The sequence below is a fragment of the Benincasa hispida genome, chromosome 5 (assembly GCF_027475165.1).
Source record: "Benincasa hispida cultivar pf3 chromosome 5, pf3_genome.v1.1, whole genome shotgun sequence".
Taxonomy (NCBI): Eukaryota; Viridiplantae; Streptophyta; class Magnoliopsida; order Cucurbitales; family Cucurbitaceae; genus Benincasa; species Benincasa hispida.
Window position 1 is genome coordinate 2,164,277 of NC_143482.1, and position 17,713 is coordinate 2,181,989.

Genomic DNA, 17,713 nt, shown 5'->3' on the forward strand with positions numbered 1-17,713 from the left:
CCTTGTGATCTAGACAAATGCGTGAAAAGAAAGTTTGAGAGTTTTCCATCTCCTTCTTTCATTCCGAGTGACAACTGAAGCTAGATCTCGAGAGAGTCAGCTCCACCGCCCATCCATGGCACTGCCGGCAGCCTTGACGCACATCCGCTGGAAGCAAGACGTTGCTTCTAGTTGGTCATTTCATTTTCTCTTCTTTTCTTATATTGTATTGTATTACATTTTGTGATTAAGGAATTAATACATGATGTGTTCAATGCATTTCTGTGTTTCCTTCGATTCCATCTCCATCTTTCTTTACTTAGCATCCATAACTTCATTGCATCACTTAGTGAGATTGCTAGAGTATCGCACACTTAGTCATGTGGATTAGGGATATGAAGTATGTAGCAAACCACTGCGAGGTGTGCGTTGCGTGAGTGTGCGAGTAAATCTTATTTGCTTAGTGTGAAGCTAACGCAGCGCTTGTCTATGAGTAAAGTTAGTAACAACTAACTTCCGGGAGGGCAAGTGGTTGGCATTAAGCAATGTAAGTTATTGTTCACTAGAGATAGGAATAATCTTAGGTCAGCCAAGTTTATGTGGTTACCTTGACTTATGAGCGCATCAATCATCATTTAGGCATACTTGAGAGAGTAGTCTAAAACCCAAATCTAGACACGAGAGAGCGGATTGAAACGCATAAGCAAGAATGGGGAACTTAGAGATAAGCTCTGTTTGCTTTTACACAGCGTATGCACCCTACAGATAGGATATTGCATGCATCCAGAAAGTAGAATACGGTGGTATGCGGCTATTACGCTCATGCGACGAGAGCACGTGAGCGGGTTATGGAGGTTTAAGCAGGCATAGGCTTCTCGGCACTATCGCACATACATCGCATACGTCCTAGAATTAGGCTCAAGTGTATGTAGCATGATCGCATAGCTTGCGTTGACTAAGGTTCCCCTTGTGGTCACTCTTAAGGGTTGTAATGAAGACATCCCCACATTTTATCTATTTCTCCATCCATTTACTTCCTGTCAATAGTTGTCGTGTCTCTACCTCTCATTCATATTTTCATTGCGTTGTTTGTTACTTAGGAGTAGGAGTAGTGTTAGCTTAGAAACCCCTCCCATCCATTCTTTTATTCAACTGTCGCATGCACATTACTGCATATATCTTGCTACAAGTCCCTATGTTCGACCTCAGATCACCCGAGAAACTTACATTCGCATTATACTTGGTGTGAGCGCAAGAAAACTTGTGACAAGATGCATGGTCATTGCATACATTTGTTAACGCAAAGTCATTCCAACGCATGACCATGACGCATGATAATCAACGCATACATTAAGGACATGCATCGCATATTGCGTCCACTGAATTTTAGTTGTTGAGTATTTGACATCTAATTTTCCGTCATCAAGTTTTTGGCGTCGTTGCTGGGGATCAAATCTGGGTCACCCGCGTGACAGGCAGGAATACTTACCACTATACTACAACGACTAAAATTCCGTGGACGCAATATGCGATGCATGTCTTTAATGTATGCGTTGATTATCATGCGTCGTGGTCATACGTTGGAATGACTTTGTGTTAACAAATGTATGTGATGACCATGCGTCCTATCACAAGTTTTCTTGCACTCACGCCAATATAACGCGAGCGTAAGTTTCTCGAGTGATCCGAGGTCGAACACAGGGACTTGTAGTGAGATGTATACGGTAATATGCATGCGGCAGTTGAATAAAAGAATGGATGAGAGGTTTCTATGCTAACACTACTCCTATTCCTAAGTAACATACAACACAATGAGAGTGTAAATGAGAGGTAGAGACACAACAATTATTAATAGAAAGTAAATGTATGGAAAAATAGATAAAATGCGGAGATGTCTTCATTGCAACCCTTGAGAGTGACCGTAAGGGCAACCTTAGTCAACACAAACCATACGATCATGCTACACACATTTGAGCCTAACTCTAGGACGTATGCGATGTATATGTGATAGTGCTGGGAAGCCTATGCCTGCCTAAACCTCCATAACCCACTCACGTGCTCTCGCCGCATGAGTGTGATAGCCACATACCACCATATCCTACTTCCTGGACACATGCAATATCCTATCCGTAGGGTGCATACGCTGTGTAAAAGCAAACAGATCTTATCTCTAAGTTCCCTATTCTTGCTTATGCGTTCCAATCCGCTCTCTCGAGTCTTAGATTTAGGTTTTAGACTACTCTCTCAAGTATGCCTAAATGATGATTGATGCGCTCATAAGTCAAGGTAACTGTATAAACTTAGCTGGCCTAAGATTATTCCCATCTTTGGTGAACAATAGCTTACATTGCTTAATGCGACCAACCACTTACCCTCCCGGACAGTTAGTTGTTGCTAACTTTACTCATAGACAAGTGCTGCATTAGCTTCACACTAAGAAAATAAGGTTTACTTACACACTCACGCAACGCACACCTCTCGGTGATTTATTACATGCTTCATATCCCTAATCCACATGACTAAGTGTGCGATACTCTAGCAATGAAGTTATGGATGCTAAGTAAAGAAAGATAGAGATGGAATCGAACGAAACACATAAATGCATTGAACACATCATGTATTAATTCCTTAATCACAAAATGTAATACAATACAATATAAGAAAAGAAGAGAAGATGAAATGACCAGCTGGAAGAAATGTCTTGCTTCCAGCATATGTGTGTCAAGGCTATCGGTGGTGCCATGAATGGGCGGTGGAGCTGACTCTCTCGAGATCTAGCTCCGGTCGAAGGCTTCGATCGTCACTCGAAATGGATGAAAGAGATGAAGAACTCTCAAGCTTTCTTCTCACGCATTAGTCTAGATCGTAGAGGAAAACCCTGGATCCGTCCTAAGGCGAACCTCAAGCGAAATCACTGGATGATTTGAAATTCTGCTCATCGGCTTCTTTATATAGAGCTTGGATTGCCGAAAACATTAATGGACTGCTTGATTCTGACATTCGCGGCGCGTTAGTCCTTTTTGAATCTCTGTGGCTAACGACGTGGTAGGTGAAATGTCAACATCAACTTTTTATTTTCCCAAGATGTACGTTGATGCATTCATTCCACCAACCTTACGTTGATCCCTCTATTATGCGTTATCGTGTAGTTGCACTCATTCAGTGACCTCATTCGCTTAATACCGCAACTTCGACATGATGACCGCAACTGTTTGACGAGCGCAACTTCCCATGCGATGGACACATGCGGCTGATTACCACAACACCCATGTGTTAAGAACGTGTTCACCTTTGCGATGGAGAGTTTCTCCACATGTGATCGTCTATGCGGTAATCCAGCTTCCGGGTTTGCGTCCATTTCCTGCGTTAGCTACAAAAATAGAACATTGAACGCATAATAATGCATAATAATGGGTTAGCCAAGATTCATCATCCTGAACGATGCAATCTCATTTTCTCATGAATTCCTAACATAATTGTCGCATATTATGCTTAACAGCCCTTATAATTCTAAATAAAAGGCCTAAGATGACATGCATTTCTGCATGTCATCACACCCCCAAACTTAGAATCATGCTTGTCCTCAAGCATGCGTTATACTTAAGAAATTCTAACTCACCTTCCGACTTTCCTTTGCGATGACCAGCTTCTCAGAATATAATTTCCTCATAATTCTAACTATCGCCACAATGCTCCCCTCCACTTTGGCTGCTTCTTCAAAAAGATATTTTCCAAGTTTATATCCGACAAGCCTTTGCTAAAAAACTTTTTATTCATTCACTGCAACTTTGCGTTTAGCTTTCGAGAATGCATTCGTTCAAAACACTTCAAAAATTTGCGATGACTTATTCAAATGCGGCGTTGAATTTGGTTACGCTCTTCGTTTTGGCTTACCCCTACGTGTATCATGCGGGCATCCAACTTCGGTTGCATTCCATATTCAACTCAACTCTTGTCTTGCTTGATTTGGCTTGCGCCAGACAGAGGAGTTGCGCTTATGCGTTGATCCTGGCGACTTACTTTCGTTTTGGCTTGCCTCCACGTGTGCATGCGGACATCCAACTACGGGTAAGTGTCTTTCACGACTTAACTCTTATCAACATAGGTTTCCCCATTGCGTTGATAGTGGAGTTATGATTCTCAAAATCCACACCATTTTTTTTTTTTGCATTGATCGCAATGTAATGAACGTAATTCTTCGAGACTGCTGCCACCCCCAAACTTAGAGGTTGGCGCATTCTCACCACAAAGCTAAAGACAAACTCACAGGAGTGTAATAAATGTTTGAGCAAAGGTTTACACAAAATAAAACTTAAGACTTTCAAAATTTAAAGAAGCTATTAAAAGCAATGAGCGTCTTGCGATGATTAGTTAGAAGATACGGTGAATTATACGTACCATCATAGAAACACCGCAAAGCAACGCGAATGGGAAAGAAAGAATTTCAAAAGGATAATGCATAAAGGATAACAAGAAAATAACCTTAGGCGAAATAACGCGTGCGATCATGCGTTGGAATTCACACGATCGAAGCCATGCGTTGAAGGATGAAAGGAATTCTTCCGTCGTATTGCGTACCGAGGAGACTTATTGTTGCACCTATAAAGAGCAAACACACCACAACCAAGGAAGCATCCACATATCTAAAATAACAATAAACATAAAAATAAACTAAACTATGAAAGCAAGGTAAAGATAGAGTAGAAGACATCCCTGAAAAAATAGAAGTGTTGTCAACGCAAGGAGTCTTCCATGCAGAAGATTACTCTCAACTGCTTGGGTCAAGGGGCCTACCCTGACCATTGGAACTTCCAGCAATTGTTGAGCTCATATTGGTCACCATGTGCTTAGAATTATCTTCAGCTCATGCGACTGATTGCCCTTCTACCTTGGGGTCAATACTGGCTTTCGGCGCATCGCCTACACTTCAATATTGGTTGTAACTTGGTTGCACAAGCTGCAATACTCCTAAGGTAAAAAGGTTGCCTGCAGAGACACAAAACTCATCAAACAATTAGCTGCCAAGTCCCCGGCAACGGCGCCAAAAACTTGATGACGGGAAATTAGATGTCAATTACTCAATAACTAAAATTCTGTGGACGCAATATGCGATGCATGTCCTTAATGTATGTGTTGATTATCATGCATCATGGTCATGCGTTAGAATGACTTTGCATTAACAAATGTATGCGATGACCATGCATTCCTGTCACAAGTTTTCTTGCGCTCACGCCAAGTATAACACGAACGCAAGTTTTTCGGGTGATCCGAGTTCGAACTCAGGAACTTGTAGCTAGATGTATGTGGTAATGTGCATGCGGCGGTTTGAATAAAAGAATGATGGAGGGGTTGTTAAGCTAACACTACTCCTACTCCTAGCTAACAGACAACGCAATGGGAATATGAATGAGAGGTAGAGACATGACAACTATTGACAGGAAGTAAATGGATGGAAACATAGATAAAATGTGGAGATGTCTTCATTGCAACCCTTAAGAGTGATCGTAAGGGCAACCTTAGTCAACGCAAGCTATGCGATCATGCTACACACACTAAAAGCCTAAATCTAGAATGTATACGGTGTGTATGCATAAGTGTCAAGATGACCGCATACAACCACCATATCCTACTTCTTAGATGCAGCCATTGTCCACTCCATAGGGTGCATACGCTGTGTAATAACAAACGGAGCTTATTCCTAAGTCTCTATTCTTGCTTATTCAAACCTAATCTAGCTCTCTCGAGCATTGATTCTAACCTAGCTCTCTCGAGTCTTAGGTTCTTTCTTTGAACTTTCTCTCGAGTAGCTCTAAAGGTGTGATGAGCGCATACATAAGACAAGGTAACCACACAAACTTGGCTAACGTAAGATTATTCCTATCTTTAGTGAACAATAGCTTACATTGCTTAATGCGACCAACCACTTACCCTCCCAGTTAGTTGGTTGTTGCTGACTTTACTCATAGACAAGCATTGCATTAGCCTATAGAAAGGCGTTGCTATAGCTTCACACCAAACAAATAAGGTTTTCTCACACATTCACACAATGTACACCTCTCGGTGGTTTGCTACATGCTTCATATCTCTAATCCACATGACTAAGTATGCGATACTCTAGCAATCTCACTAAGTGATGCAATGAAAGTTAAGGGTGCTAAGTAAAGAAAGATGGAGATGGAATCGAAGGAAACACAAAAATGCATTAAACACATAATGTATTAATTCCTTAATCACAAAATGTAATACAATACAATATAAGAAAAGAAAGGAAAATGAAATGACCGGTTGGAAGCAATAACTTTCTTCCAGCGAATGTACGTCAAGGTTGCCGGTGGTGCCATGGATGGGTGGTGGAGCTAACTCTCCCGAGATCTAGCTCCGGTCATCACTCTGAATGAAGGAAGGAGATGAAGAACTCTCAAGCTTTCTTCTCACGCATTAGTCTGGATCGCAGGGGAAAACCATGGATCCGCTCTAAGGTGAACCTCAAGCGAAATCCTTGGATGATTTGAAATTCTACTCATCGACTTCTTTATATAGAGCTTGGATTGCCGACAATATTAATGGACTGCTCTAATTCTGACATTCGCGACGTGTTAGTCCTTTCTGAATCTCTGCGGCTAACAACGTGGTAGGTGAAATGTCAACATCAACTTTTGATTTTCCCGAGATGTATGTTGATGCGTTCATTCCACCAACCTTGTGTTGATCCCTCTATTATGCGTTATCGTGTAGCTGCACTCGTTCAGTGACCGCATTCGCTTAACATCGCAACTTCGATACGATGACCGCAATTGCTTGACGAGCGCAACTTCCCATGCGATAGACGCATACAGCTGATTACCGCAACACCCATGCGTTGATTGAATGCGTTCACCTTTGCGATGGAGAGTTTCTCTACATGCGGTTGTCTATGCGGTAGTCCGGCTTCCACATTTGTGTCCACTTCCTGCGTTAGCTACATAAATAGAACATTGAACGCATAATAACACATAATAATGGATTAGCCGAGATTCATCATGCTGAACGACGCAAGCTCATTTTCTCATGAATTCCTAACATAATTATCGCATATTCTACTTAACAGCCCTCATAATTCTAAATAAAAAGCCTAAGATGACGTGCATTGCATATCATCATTAACAGAAATATCAAGGGATAGAATATGTATACCTTTGAAGAAACATTCTTCACGAATCCCTTGATTAGTCTAAAACGCGTCCGCAACAACTCTCGAATGCAACGAACAGATTGCTACAAACAACATGAATAGCCTCCATTGAAACCAATCGAGTCACACTCAATTCACGAAGTGAGTGAAGACACCACCACAATTGTTACCTTGGTATTCTCGGTGTGAGAATCCAGGAGTTGTGGGCTCTGTATGATCTTGGCTTGAGGAAGAGACTGGAGGACAACGATCGTGTAGTCGATCGAGCAAGTGGGAGATAACACAGTCTATCGTATAGATAATGTGCTCGATCATATAGTAAATGGTAGCCTATCGCATAGACAAAACCACTCGATCGTTTAGCTACAATCAACTGATGAACTATCGTATAGTCAAAGGTGCACGATTGTTTAGTCTCTGCCAACTATCACTTAGTGAAACTCTTTCACTTGATAGTTTATCCGTGAGTAACTTTTAGAAATAGACAACTACTAATTTTAGGAAGACATTTTTTCTTTTATCTCACGGTTACCATAAAACCACCAATAACCTCTCACTCAATCGGTTATTAGAGAAAAAGAAAGTAATTATCATATAATTAATATATTATAAATAAATATGATAACCAACTTTTCACATTATATTTATAACCTATAGTTTTAATATTTCATCTCATGAAACATACAAATCATAGTTCTTTTTCTATTTTATGGTACTTAATGTAAATCATATTTACATTAGTCCTCCACTTGATGCATCTCATACATCACACCAATTATATCATATATAATTGAACTTTCTCTTATTAATTTGAACATTTCAAACTAATCCCAAGAACTGATTCTCAACTTGAATCCATTGAGCTACCAAGGGGACCTTATGGACCTGTAGCTCGAAGCTCCAACGGTACGTGAATAACCGACTAAACTCTTTAGTCACGGGATCCACCATCCGTTAACTGTCGGACACTCCACTAAAGATCGACAACTGCATTCTCTTCACTATATATATATATTTCTGTGTCCATATCAACCAATCAACAGTGTGATAAACCTTCACAGATCGCTCGTAAGTACAGCTGGGCCAATTTATCATTTTGACCTTGTAGTTACATCTAACTCCTTAAGTACCACCGATTCCTCTAATGAAAAATAAGTCATAGTCCTACTATGACTGGGTCTTCTCTTCCAAAGAGAGGATGTGGCCACTATGTTCAAGACCTGAAATCAGTCCTTAAGGGAGCAATCTATCTACTTACCCCTATTTCGAGGAAGGAGTGAATTCCGTCTTGTGTAACTGAGTTCCCAGGTCCCTAATCAAACAAATCTCCAAAAAGGTAGGCTTGTTGAGTTGGCAATCTGGCCACTCTCATCCAGCGACACGCCGAGTCACTCTCACAAATCAGGCGGAAGAACATCAACTGCTAAATGTAATGTCTAACAGATGCTGGTTGTTGTTCTATCCTTCGATAATTGTGAAGCGACATGGTTAATCTTATGAACAACTATCTTTGGGACTTTGTAATATTTGTTATGATTGTAAACAACTCCTCAACAGTCTCTATCTTACTAGGGTAAGGAGGGAAGTAAGTAGATCCTGAAAGAACGAAATGTACTTAGCATTAATGAACTTAGATTGACAAACATCTCATGGATTTAGACCTAAGGAGGGATCAATATATTTTTCTAAAATATGTTTACAAACTATTTTTTAAAATTTATTTACCAACTATATTCTTTAAAATTTATCTACCAACTTTTATATATATATATATATATATTTACCAAATATTTTTAAAAATTTATTTACCAACTATTTTTCTAAAAAAAATTATTTACCAACTATTTTTAAAAATTTATTTATCAACTAAGCTTTTTTTAAAAAAAAATATTTACCAACTAAGCTTTTTTTAAAAAAAAATATTTACCAACTAATCTTTTTTTAAAAAATTATTTACCAACCATTTTTTTTTTTAAAAAAATTATTTACTAGCTATGTTTTTTAAAATCGGGTCTTTTCCCTAAAGATAAAATTTACGTGTTGCACAAAATTTAATAAAATAATAATTTATTACATTTTGCACATCAAATTCAACCATTTTTTTTTTTTTTTGACATTTCAAATGAAAGTGTTGAAAACTTATGTACTTCAATGACACTTGAAAATGAAATATCAAGGTTTTTTTATGGGTTAATCATACATTTTCATTGGTACCTTTTTTAACATTTCAAGGTATAAAGGATAATATCGTAAAAAATATAAATTGAAGATTATTCTTAGATTGTAGTAAGAAAAAAAAGTAATTCATATTAAATATGCATTACATTAACACTAAATAATATATAACATAAACTATCTACATCTCCCTTAATAATAATGTCCTTAACAATGTCCAAGTACATGCGAAAATAAATATATGTAAATAGAAATGACCCACAATTGCAATCTATTACAAACATTTCACCAAAATTTATAGACAGATATTGGATGATGAAAAAATTTACTCTGAACATAAATCTAACGAACCTCAAACTAATTGGAAATGAAATGTGGAAATCTGTAATCAGTTTGGGGTCCACAAGAAAGAAAACAAAGTACATCTAGATTAGGATGAAGGTGAATGCAACTGAAATAAGAATTAAACATACTACAACTTATGTTTTGATTAGGTTAAGAGTGACCAGAGGTCAAACTGTTGGGATTGGTGTCCTAATTCTCTCGGAGTCTCGTTATTTGTAATGATACACATTGTTTTATGAATAAAATAATTGTTATTTCACTCTGGCATTTACTCTTATAAAATAAACAAAACTCCATGGTTATCTTATGTGAACTTAAGCATGTATATGTGATATACAAGTGGATCATGTCTTAAGTGATAATCTAAATAGGTCTGTAGTATAAGGATTAAGGTGGAATACCTGATCCTGGTGACACTACGGATACAACTTGCTTTGTAGAGGTTTGCAAGTGTTGTAATTAATACAGATGGTAAATCTTGACCATTCATGTAGAGACATGCGAGCGGAGGTATCCTATACAAAGAGTTTGTATTAGACCGGACCACGAGATGACTAGACTCTGTATATAATATCGTTGATACTGGAGACCTATATCTCACCTAAATGACCATAGGTGACACGACCTAAATCCTGAGTGTTTTATGAACTTCTACCTTTGAAGGTGATCCTTTGATTAGTATGGGTGAGAACGGCTAGATTGTCGACTCAACATGGCTACCTTTTTGGGGACTTGTCTGATTTGGGAGTTGGGAACTCAATACATAATATGGAATTCACTTCTTTCTCGAAGTAGGGATAAGTAAAGAGATTGCTCCCTTAAGGGCTGATTTTGGGGCTTGAACACAATGGCTACAGCTTCTCTTTGGAAGCGAGGATTCGGTCATAGTAGAACTATGACTTATGTTCATTAGAAGATTCAGTGGTACTTAAGGAGTTAGATGTAACTACAGGGGCATAACGGCTATTGGCCGAGCTGTACTTACCAACGATCTGTGAAGGGTTGTCGCATTGCTGATTAGTTAAGATGAACACATAATATATCTGTGGTAAGGAGAGTTCAACTGTCGGTCTTTAGTGGAGTGCCTGACAGTTAACGGATGGTGGATCCCGTGACTAAAGAGTTTAGTCAGTTATTCACCTACCGTTGGAGCTCGAGCTATAGGTCCATTAGGTCCCTTTGATAGCTCAATGGATTTAAGTTGAGGATCAATTCTTGGTGTTGATTTGAAATGTTCAAATTGACAAGAGGTAATTTGATTATATATGATATGATCGATTTAGTGTATGAGATACATTACGTGGAGGATTAATGTAAATGAGATTCACATTAAGTGCCATGAAATAGAAAAAAAACGCTATGGTTTATATGTTTCATGAGATGAAATATTAAAACTATAGGTTATAAATATAGTATGATAAGTTGGTTATCATTTATATTTATAATAATATTAATTATTAGATAATTATTTATTTTTCTCTAATAACCAATTGAGTGAGAGATTATTGGTGGTTTCATGGTAACCGTGAGATAAAAGAAAAATTGTTCTCCTAATTTTAGTAAGCAAAGATTTGATATTTCCAATCTCGAAAAATACTCATAGAGAGTTGTCAAGTAAATAAGATTTACTAAGCGACAGCTTGGAGTTAGCTAAACGATCGTGGAGTGTTCTTAGGCGATAGATACTCAGCTAAACGATCGCATAGCTTTTGCTAGACGATCGCTTAGCTTTTCCTAAATGATTGGGCATCGACCTATATGATAGGTTCTTCCATCTCCCACTTGCTTAATTGTTTACACGATTGTGTTTCATCCTATTTTCTATCTCAAACCAAGTTCACGCAGAGCCAACCCACTGGATTCTCACACTGAGAATACCAAGGTAGCCTTCTTGGTGGTGTCATACTCAACTCAACACTGTCGAGGTTCTGTGGAGGTTGTTCGGGGTGTTTGTGACCTTGGCGATCGCTTAGTTCGTGTGTATGGTGTTCGTGCAGTGTAGCGATTGTGTTGGACGAGCGTTTGTGTGTTACTGTGATAGAGCGTTCGTGATCAAGGAGCTTGAAGATGAGTTTGCAAAAGTGTGTTACTCTTGTCCTTGATCTCATGCTGTAATTTCTGTTTTTTAGCATAACCATATGTTTCTGTTTGTGATTGTAATCGTAAAGTTCATATACGATTGTAATTTGAAATGATCCTTCCGCTGCTCATGGAAATCCTCGTATTCGATTTCCTTCAATTGGTATAAGAGCCAGGTTGTTCTGATATTCCAAATTTCAATTATGTTTTGAACTTCTTTTACAGTCTTGGTGGGTTTTATACATTTGTGTTTAATTGTTAAATACATTTGTGGATGGAGTTGATGAATGTTTTGGGGTTTAATTGCCTCTGGTTAAAGCTTTCTTCAATTACAAAGTGTTAATTTGTAAGGGCTCCTGTGTTTTTGGGTATAATTAACATGCAATCGAGTCTGTAATTCAAAGAATTTGAGTTTGTCAAGTCGTTTGTGATGAAGTTTCGAAGCATGGAGGTGCGGTTCTCAACGAGGAAGAAGACTAAGGGTTGGTCGTATCGTGTAGCCTAAGGTAAACGATCGTTGGGATTTATCTAAGCGATCGTATAGATTTTTCTATACGATTGTATAGTATTTACTAAACGATCGTTTAATCAATGCTAAACGATGGGGTAAATCATTTACTCTATCGCATAGCGTTGGTTGCCTGATCGTGTAGATGCTGGAGGTAGACGATCGTAGTGGGAGCGTTTGATGCTCATCATTTAGTAAAAGGCGTGCGCTAGACGATCGTGTTGTTAACTTGCTTCATCGCTTAGTTACTACCTTCACGATCACGTGGTATACGATACGAAGACGCTAGCTAAGCGACCATGTAGGCGATGGTGCTTTGCCGCATCGTAATTGTTTAGACGATTGCGTAAGGCTAACGTTGTGCGAAGCGCGCTAGGTGATCGCGTACCTGGGCTTCATCTCTTAGTAAAAGGTACATGATCGTTTAGCTTTGGGAGCGTTGGTAAACGATAGAGCGAAGCGTTTGTTCTTTCGTATAGACGATCGCGGGGAGTTTGGTACACGATGGTTGGAGACTTTTCCTTCGCCCGAGCGGTTCAAGACCTGGTTCGCCTGTTTGAACCGGAGACTCCTTGGTTTTGTAATAGTTAGTTTTAATTTTTGTGGATTTGAGGCAATTTTACCAGGTTCATCAACATTTGTTTATTATACATGTGATATATGGTGTTTATATGGAAAAGTGTTTGACATATAGTTTCAAAACCCACCTTAGGTTGTGCAATTATTCATGCATCATGTATTATAATTGTTATAATATTGTATGAAGAAATTACATGAAAGCATGCACATGCATCATGAATGCAATGAGCATTATCATGCATCATCCTTTTATTATAAGTGCTATAGTCTAAGGGTGAATGGAAGCATGTTTTGCTTGTTTCATTGCTGTTTTTGTATAAGCGTTATATAAAAGAAGTAGTAATGAATGAACAATGCATTGAGTATGACACTTAGACTGTTTATAATCGTTATGAATGTCTTGCATGTGTTAGCTTAGCATTGTGGTTTTGGTTGTTTCCTTTTATAAGTGTTATAAAGGAAATTAGAACAAAAATCGATAAGAAAGAGTTGCATCAGACTTTGGGCGAACTTAAGTTTTTAAAAAGGGTTTTAAAATTGGATTGAGAGAGACCTAAGTTAAAATGGTTCTAAAGAGTTTAGTAACCTAGATTAATCTTTTAAAATCGGTTTAATAGGATTAAATTGATTGGCATAAAAATTAAATTTGTTTTAAATCTATCTACAAAAGACCTTTTGTCTAAGGCGGGTTTTGACTAGGCTGGGGTTCTTAATCTGACGGAAACGAATCACCCTACCTGGGAACCTACTTAGAAAGGTGAATTAGATAGATTTTCTACAAGCATATGATAATTTGGTCAAAGACTCTGTTAAAGAGTTTAATGGATGATGATCAAAAGTTGTTTAACTATCTAAGGTAAAAGTTATTCTTGGGCAAACCTAAAAGTCACTTAGTTAAAATCCTTAGCCATGTTTTTTCTAAGTAAACTAAACCCTAGGTTATAAAATACTCAGTGGGAGGAAGAGATGTATCTGATATGTCTATGATTCCACTCACGTTTCTTCCTGTATGTTCACATCGTGAGATTCATGCTTGGCCTCGTGGTGCCCTAGGAGCATCCCCCTTCAAATGGTGTTTGGATGAGTCAATATCAAGGTGGACGGAGATAGTATTTATAGTAAGTAGGTGAAGGGTGTGTGTCAACACGTCCTATGGTCTCTATCATTGGTTCACACCATGAGATCATTCTGTACTCCCTCGTGGTGCCCTGGGAGCACCCCCTTTCGGATGGATTTTGTGCAGTTGGTCACGATCAAGGTGAACTCTAGAAATGGATAGGGTCGCTTTAGGTTTTGCCCCAATCGGATTTTTTCCCTTTGAATTGGCTGCTTGGAGTGGATCTCTGGGGCCTAAAATGATTGGTCACACTTACGAGAGATTGTTAAGTAAGTTAATGATCTCTTGGCCAAATCAATGATGGCTAGTCGTTATAGGAGCAAGAGTTGTTCTGGTATTAATGACTGGTTAAGAACTTTTCAATTTAGAGGAGGGATAATTGACCTCCCTTCGGCGGATTTTATCCTAAACCTTTGAAGCATCATTGCGAAACTAGATGTCACACGGGGTTCATATTAGTCTTGCTAAAACCTTATTGGATGTTGTTTGTTTTACAATGGATATTTGCTTAAAACCTAATGTAGGTAAATGTGTTTTTCTTTTCAGCAACTCGTTAGTATTTCCGTTTAGTGCTTTTAATATGACCGAATACATATAGTGGAAAGAATCGCGTAAAATGTATTTTGTGGCAAACAACCTCGAATTTGTCATGGTTGAGGAGTGTTCTCAAGTCCTGAACTTGATGTACCAGGAAGTGTTCGCAATGCATATAAGGATGGATGAAGGCTAATTCATTGGCCCGACTTCACATTTTGGCTAACATACCTGATGTTTTGGCCAAAAGAGTTGAGAATATGGTCATTGCACGTGAGATCATGGACTCGTTGCAAGATATGTTTGAACGTCAGTTCTTACTTGTCGAGCACAAAGGGATGGATGACGAAATCATTAGTGTCCGTTGTTCTGACACTGACCCCACAACTCTCCAAAAGAGGAGGAAAGACAGTAAATATGATTTATTAGTCTTGGAGACGTGTTTGGTAGAGAATGATGATTCTGCCTGGATCCTTGATTCAGATGCTACCAATCGTGTCAGTTCCTCTTACCAAGGATATAGTTCTTGGCAAATGTTGCCACAGGGATAGATGACTCTACGAGTCGGTACTGGTGAATTTGTTTCAGTTGTTGCTGTAGGCAGGCTGAAGTTATTTGTTGACAAGAAACGTTATCTGTTACTGGATAATGTTTTCGTAGTTCCTCATATTAAGGGGAACTTAATCTTAGTTTCTTGTCTCATTGAACAATGGTATACCGTCTCTTTTTTTTTTTTAGAATAAAGTGTTTATTTTCAAGAATGAAATGGAGATTAGTTATGGTTCAATGGAAAGTAAATTATATGTACTAAGGCCGTTAGTCATAAAAACCTTATCTAACAATGAAATGTTCAATACGACAACAATAGCTAAAAAACCAAAGGTTTCTCCTAAGGAAAACGCCCATCTTTGGCATTTAAGGTTATGTCACATCAACCTCAATAGATTGAGAAATTGGTGAAAAGTGGACTTCTAAAGAGTTTAGAAGAAAACTCCTTGCCGGTGTGTGGATCATGCCTTGAAGGCAAGATGACTAAACGACCTTTTACTGGAAAAGGTTACAGAGCCAAGGAAGCCTTGGAGCTTGTACATTCAGACCTCTGTGGTCCGATGAATGCTAGAGCTCGGGGTGGGTATGAATATTTCATCTCTTTCATAGATGATTATTCAAGGTACGGGTATCTCTACCTAATGCAACGTAAGTCTGAAGCCCTTGACAAGTTTAAGGAGTATAAGGCTGAAGTTGAAAACTTGTTAGGTAAGAAGATAAAAACACTACGATCTGATCATGGTGGGGAGTATATGGACCTCCAATTCTAGAACTATTTGATAGAACATGGGATCGCGTCTTAACTCTTGGCCCCTGGTACACCTCAGCAGAATGGTGTATCAGAAAAAAGAAATAGAACTTGTTGGACATGGTTCGGTCTATGATGAGTTACGCTCATCTTCTAGACTCGTTTTCGGGTTTTACAGTGGAGACTACATCTAATATCCTGAACAACGTTCCGTCGAAAAGTGTTTCTGAAACACCTTTTGAGTTGTGGAAAGGCTGTAAAGGTAGTTTACGCCACTTCAGGATTTTGGGTTGTCTGATACATGTGCTAGTGACTAACCTATAGAAGTTGGAACCACGTTCGAAGGTTTGCCTCTATGTAGGCTACCCCAAGGAAACAAGAGATGGATACTTCTGTGATCCGAGTGAGAACAAAATATTTGTTTCTACAAATGCTATGTTCTTGGAAGAAGACCACATCCAGGATCATAAGCCACAGAGTAAGCTCATTTTGTGTGAGATTTCTAGTGAGACTGAGAATACTGAGGGTTCAACAAGAGTTGTTGAACAAACTAACAGGTTAACAAGAGTTGTTGATGTTGGTGCATCTAGTCAACCAGCTCAAGAGTTGAGACTGCCTCGACGTAGGGGGAGGGTTATGAACCCACCAGATCATTACATGAGTTTGGCTGAAGCCCAAAACCTCATTTCAAATGATAGGGTCGAGGATTCGTTGTCTTTTAAGAAAGTAATGGAAGATGTTGAAAAAGATGAATGGAAAGGCCATGAACCAGGAAATGAAGTCTATGTACTTCAATAACGTTTGGAAGCTTGTTGATCCACCTGATGGGGTAAGACCTATTGGGTGTAAGTGGATCTATAAGCGAAAGAGAGGTGTAGATGGAAAGGTGCAGACCTTTAAAGCTAGATTTGTGGAAAAGGGTCATACCCAAGTTAAGGGAGTTGATTATGAGGAAATTTTCTCACATGTTATCATGCTCAAGTCTATCAGGATTCTCCTATCCATAGCCATATTTTATGATTATGAAACATGGTAAATGGATGTAAGACTGCCTTTCTTAATGGTAATCTTGAGGTGACCATTTATAACTTAACCAGAGGGGTTCATTGTTCCTGATCAAGAGCCAAAAGTTTGCAAGCTTAATAGGTCCATTTATGGGTTGAAACAACATCTAAATCATGGAACATCAGATTTGACACTGCAGTCAGTCGTTTGCCTTTGATTAGAACGTTGATGAGCCTTGTGTTTACAAGAAGATCATCAATAGCTTAGTAGCTTTCCTGGCACTGTATGTAGATGATATCCTACTCATTGGGAATGATGTAGGGTATCTGACTGACATTAAGAAATGGCTAGCTGCCCAGTTCCAAATGAAATATTTGGGTGAGACACAGTATGTTCTAGGGATCCAGATCATTCGGGATTGTAAGAACAAACAGTTAGCCCTGTCTCAAGCATCGTACATCAATCAAATGTTGATCAGGTATAGGATGCAGGATTCCAAGAGGGGTTTATTACCCTTTAGGTATGGAATCGTTTTTATCTAAGGATCAATGTCCTAAGACACCTCAAGAGGTTGAGGAGATAAGACGGATTCCTATTCTTTAGCTGTAGAAAGCTTGATGTATGCAATGTTGTATACCAGACCCAACATTTTCTATGCAGTAGGGATTGTCAGTCGGTATCAGTCCAATCCAAGATTTGATCACTAGACAGCAGTCAAGATGATCCTCAAGTATCTTCGAAGAACGAGGGACCGCATGCTTATGTATGGAGATAAGGATCTAATCCTTACAGGATACATGGACTCTGACTTTCAGACCGATAGAGATTTTCGTAAATCAACATAGGGGTCAGTGTTCACTCTGAATGGAGGGTTGTAGTGTGGCTAAGCATCAAGAAAGAATACATCACGGACTCCACTATGGA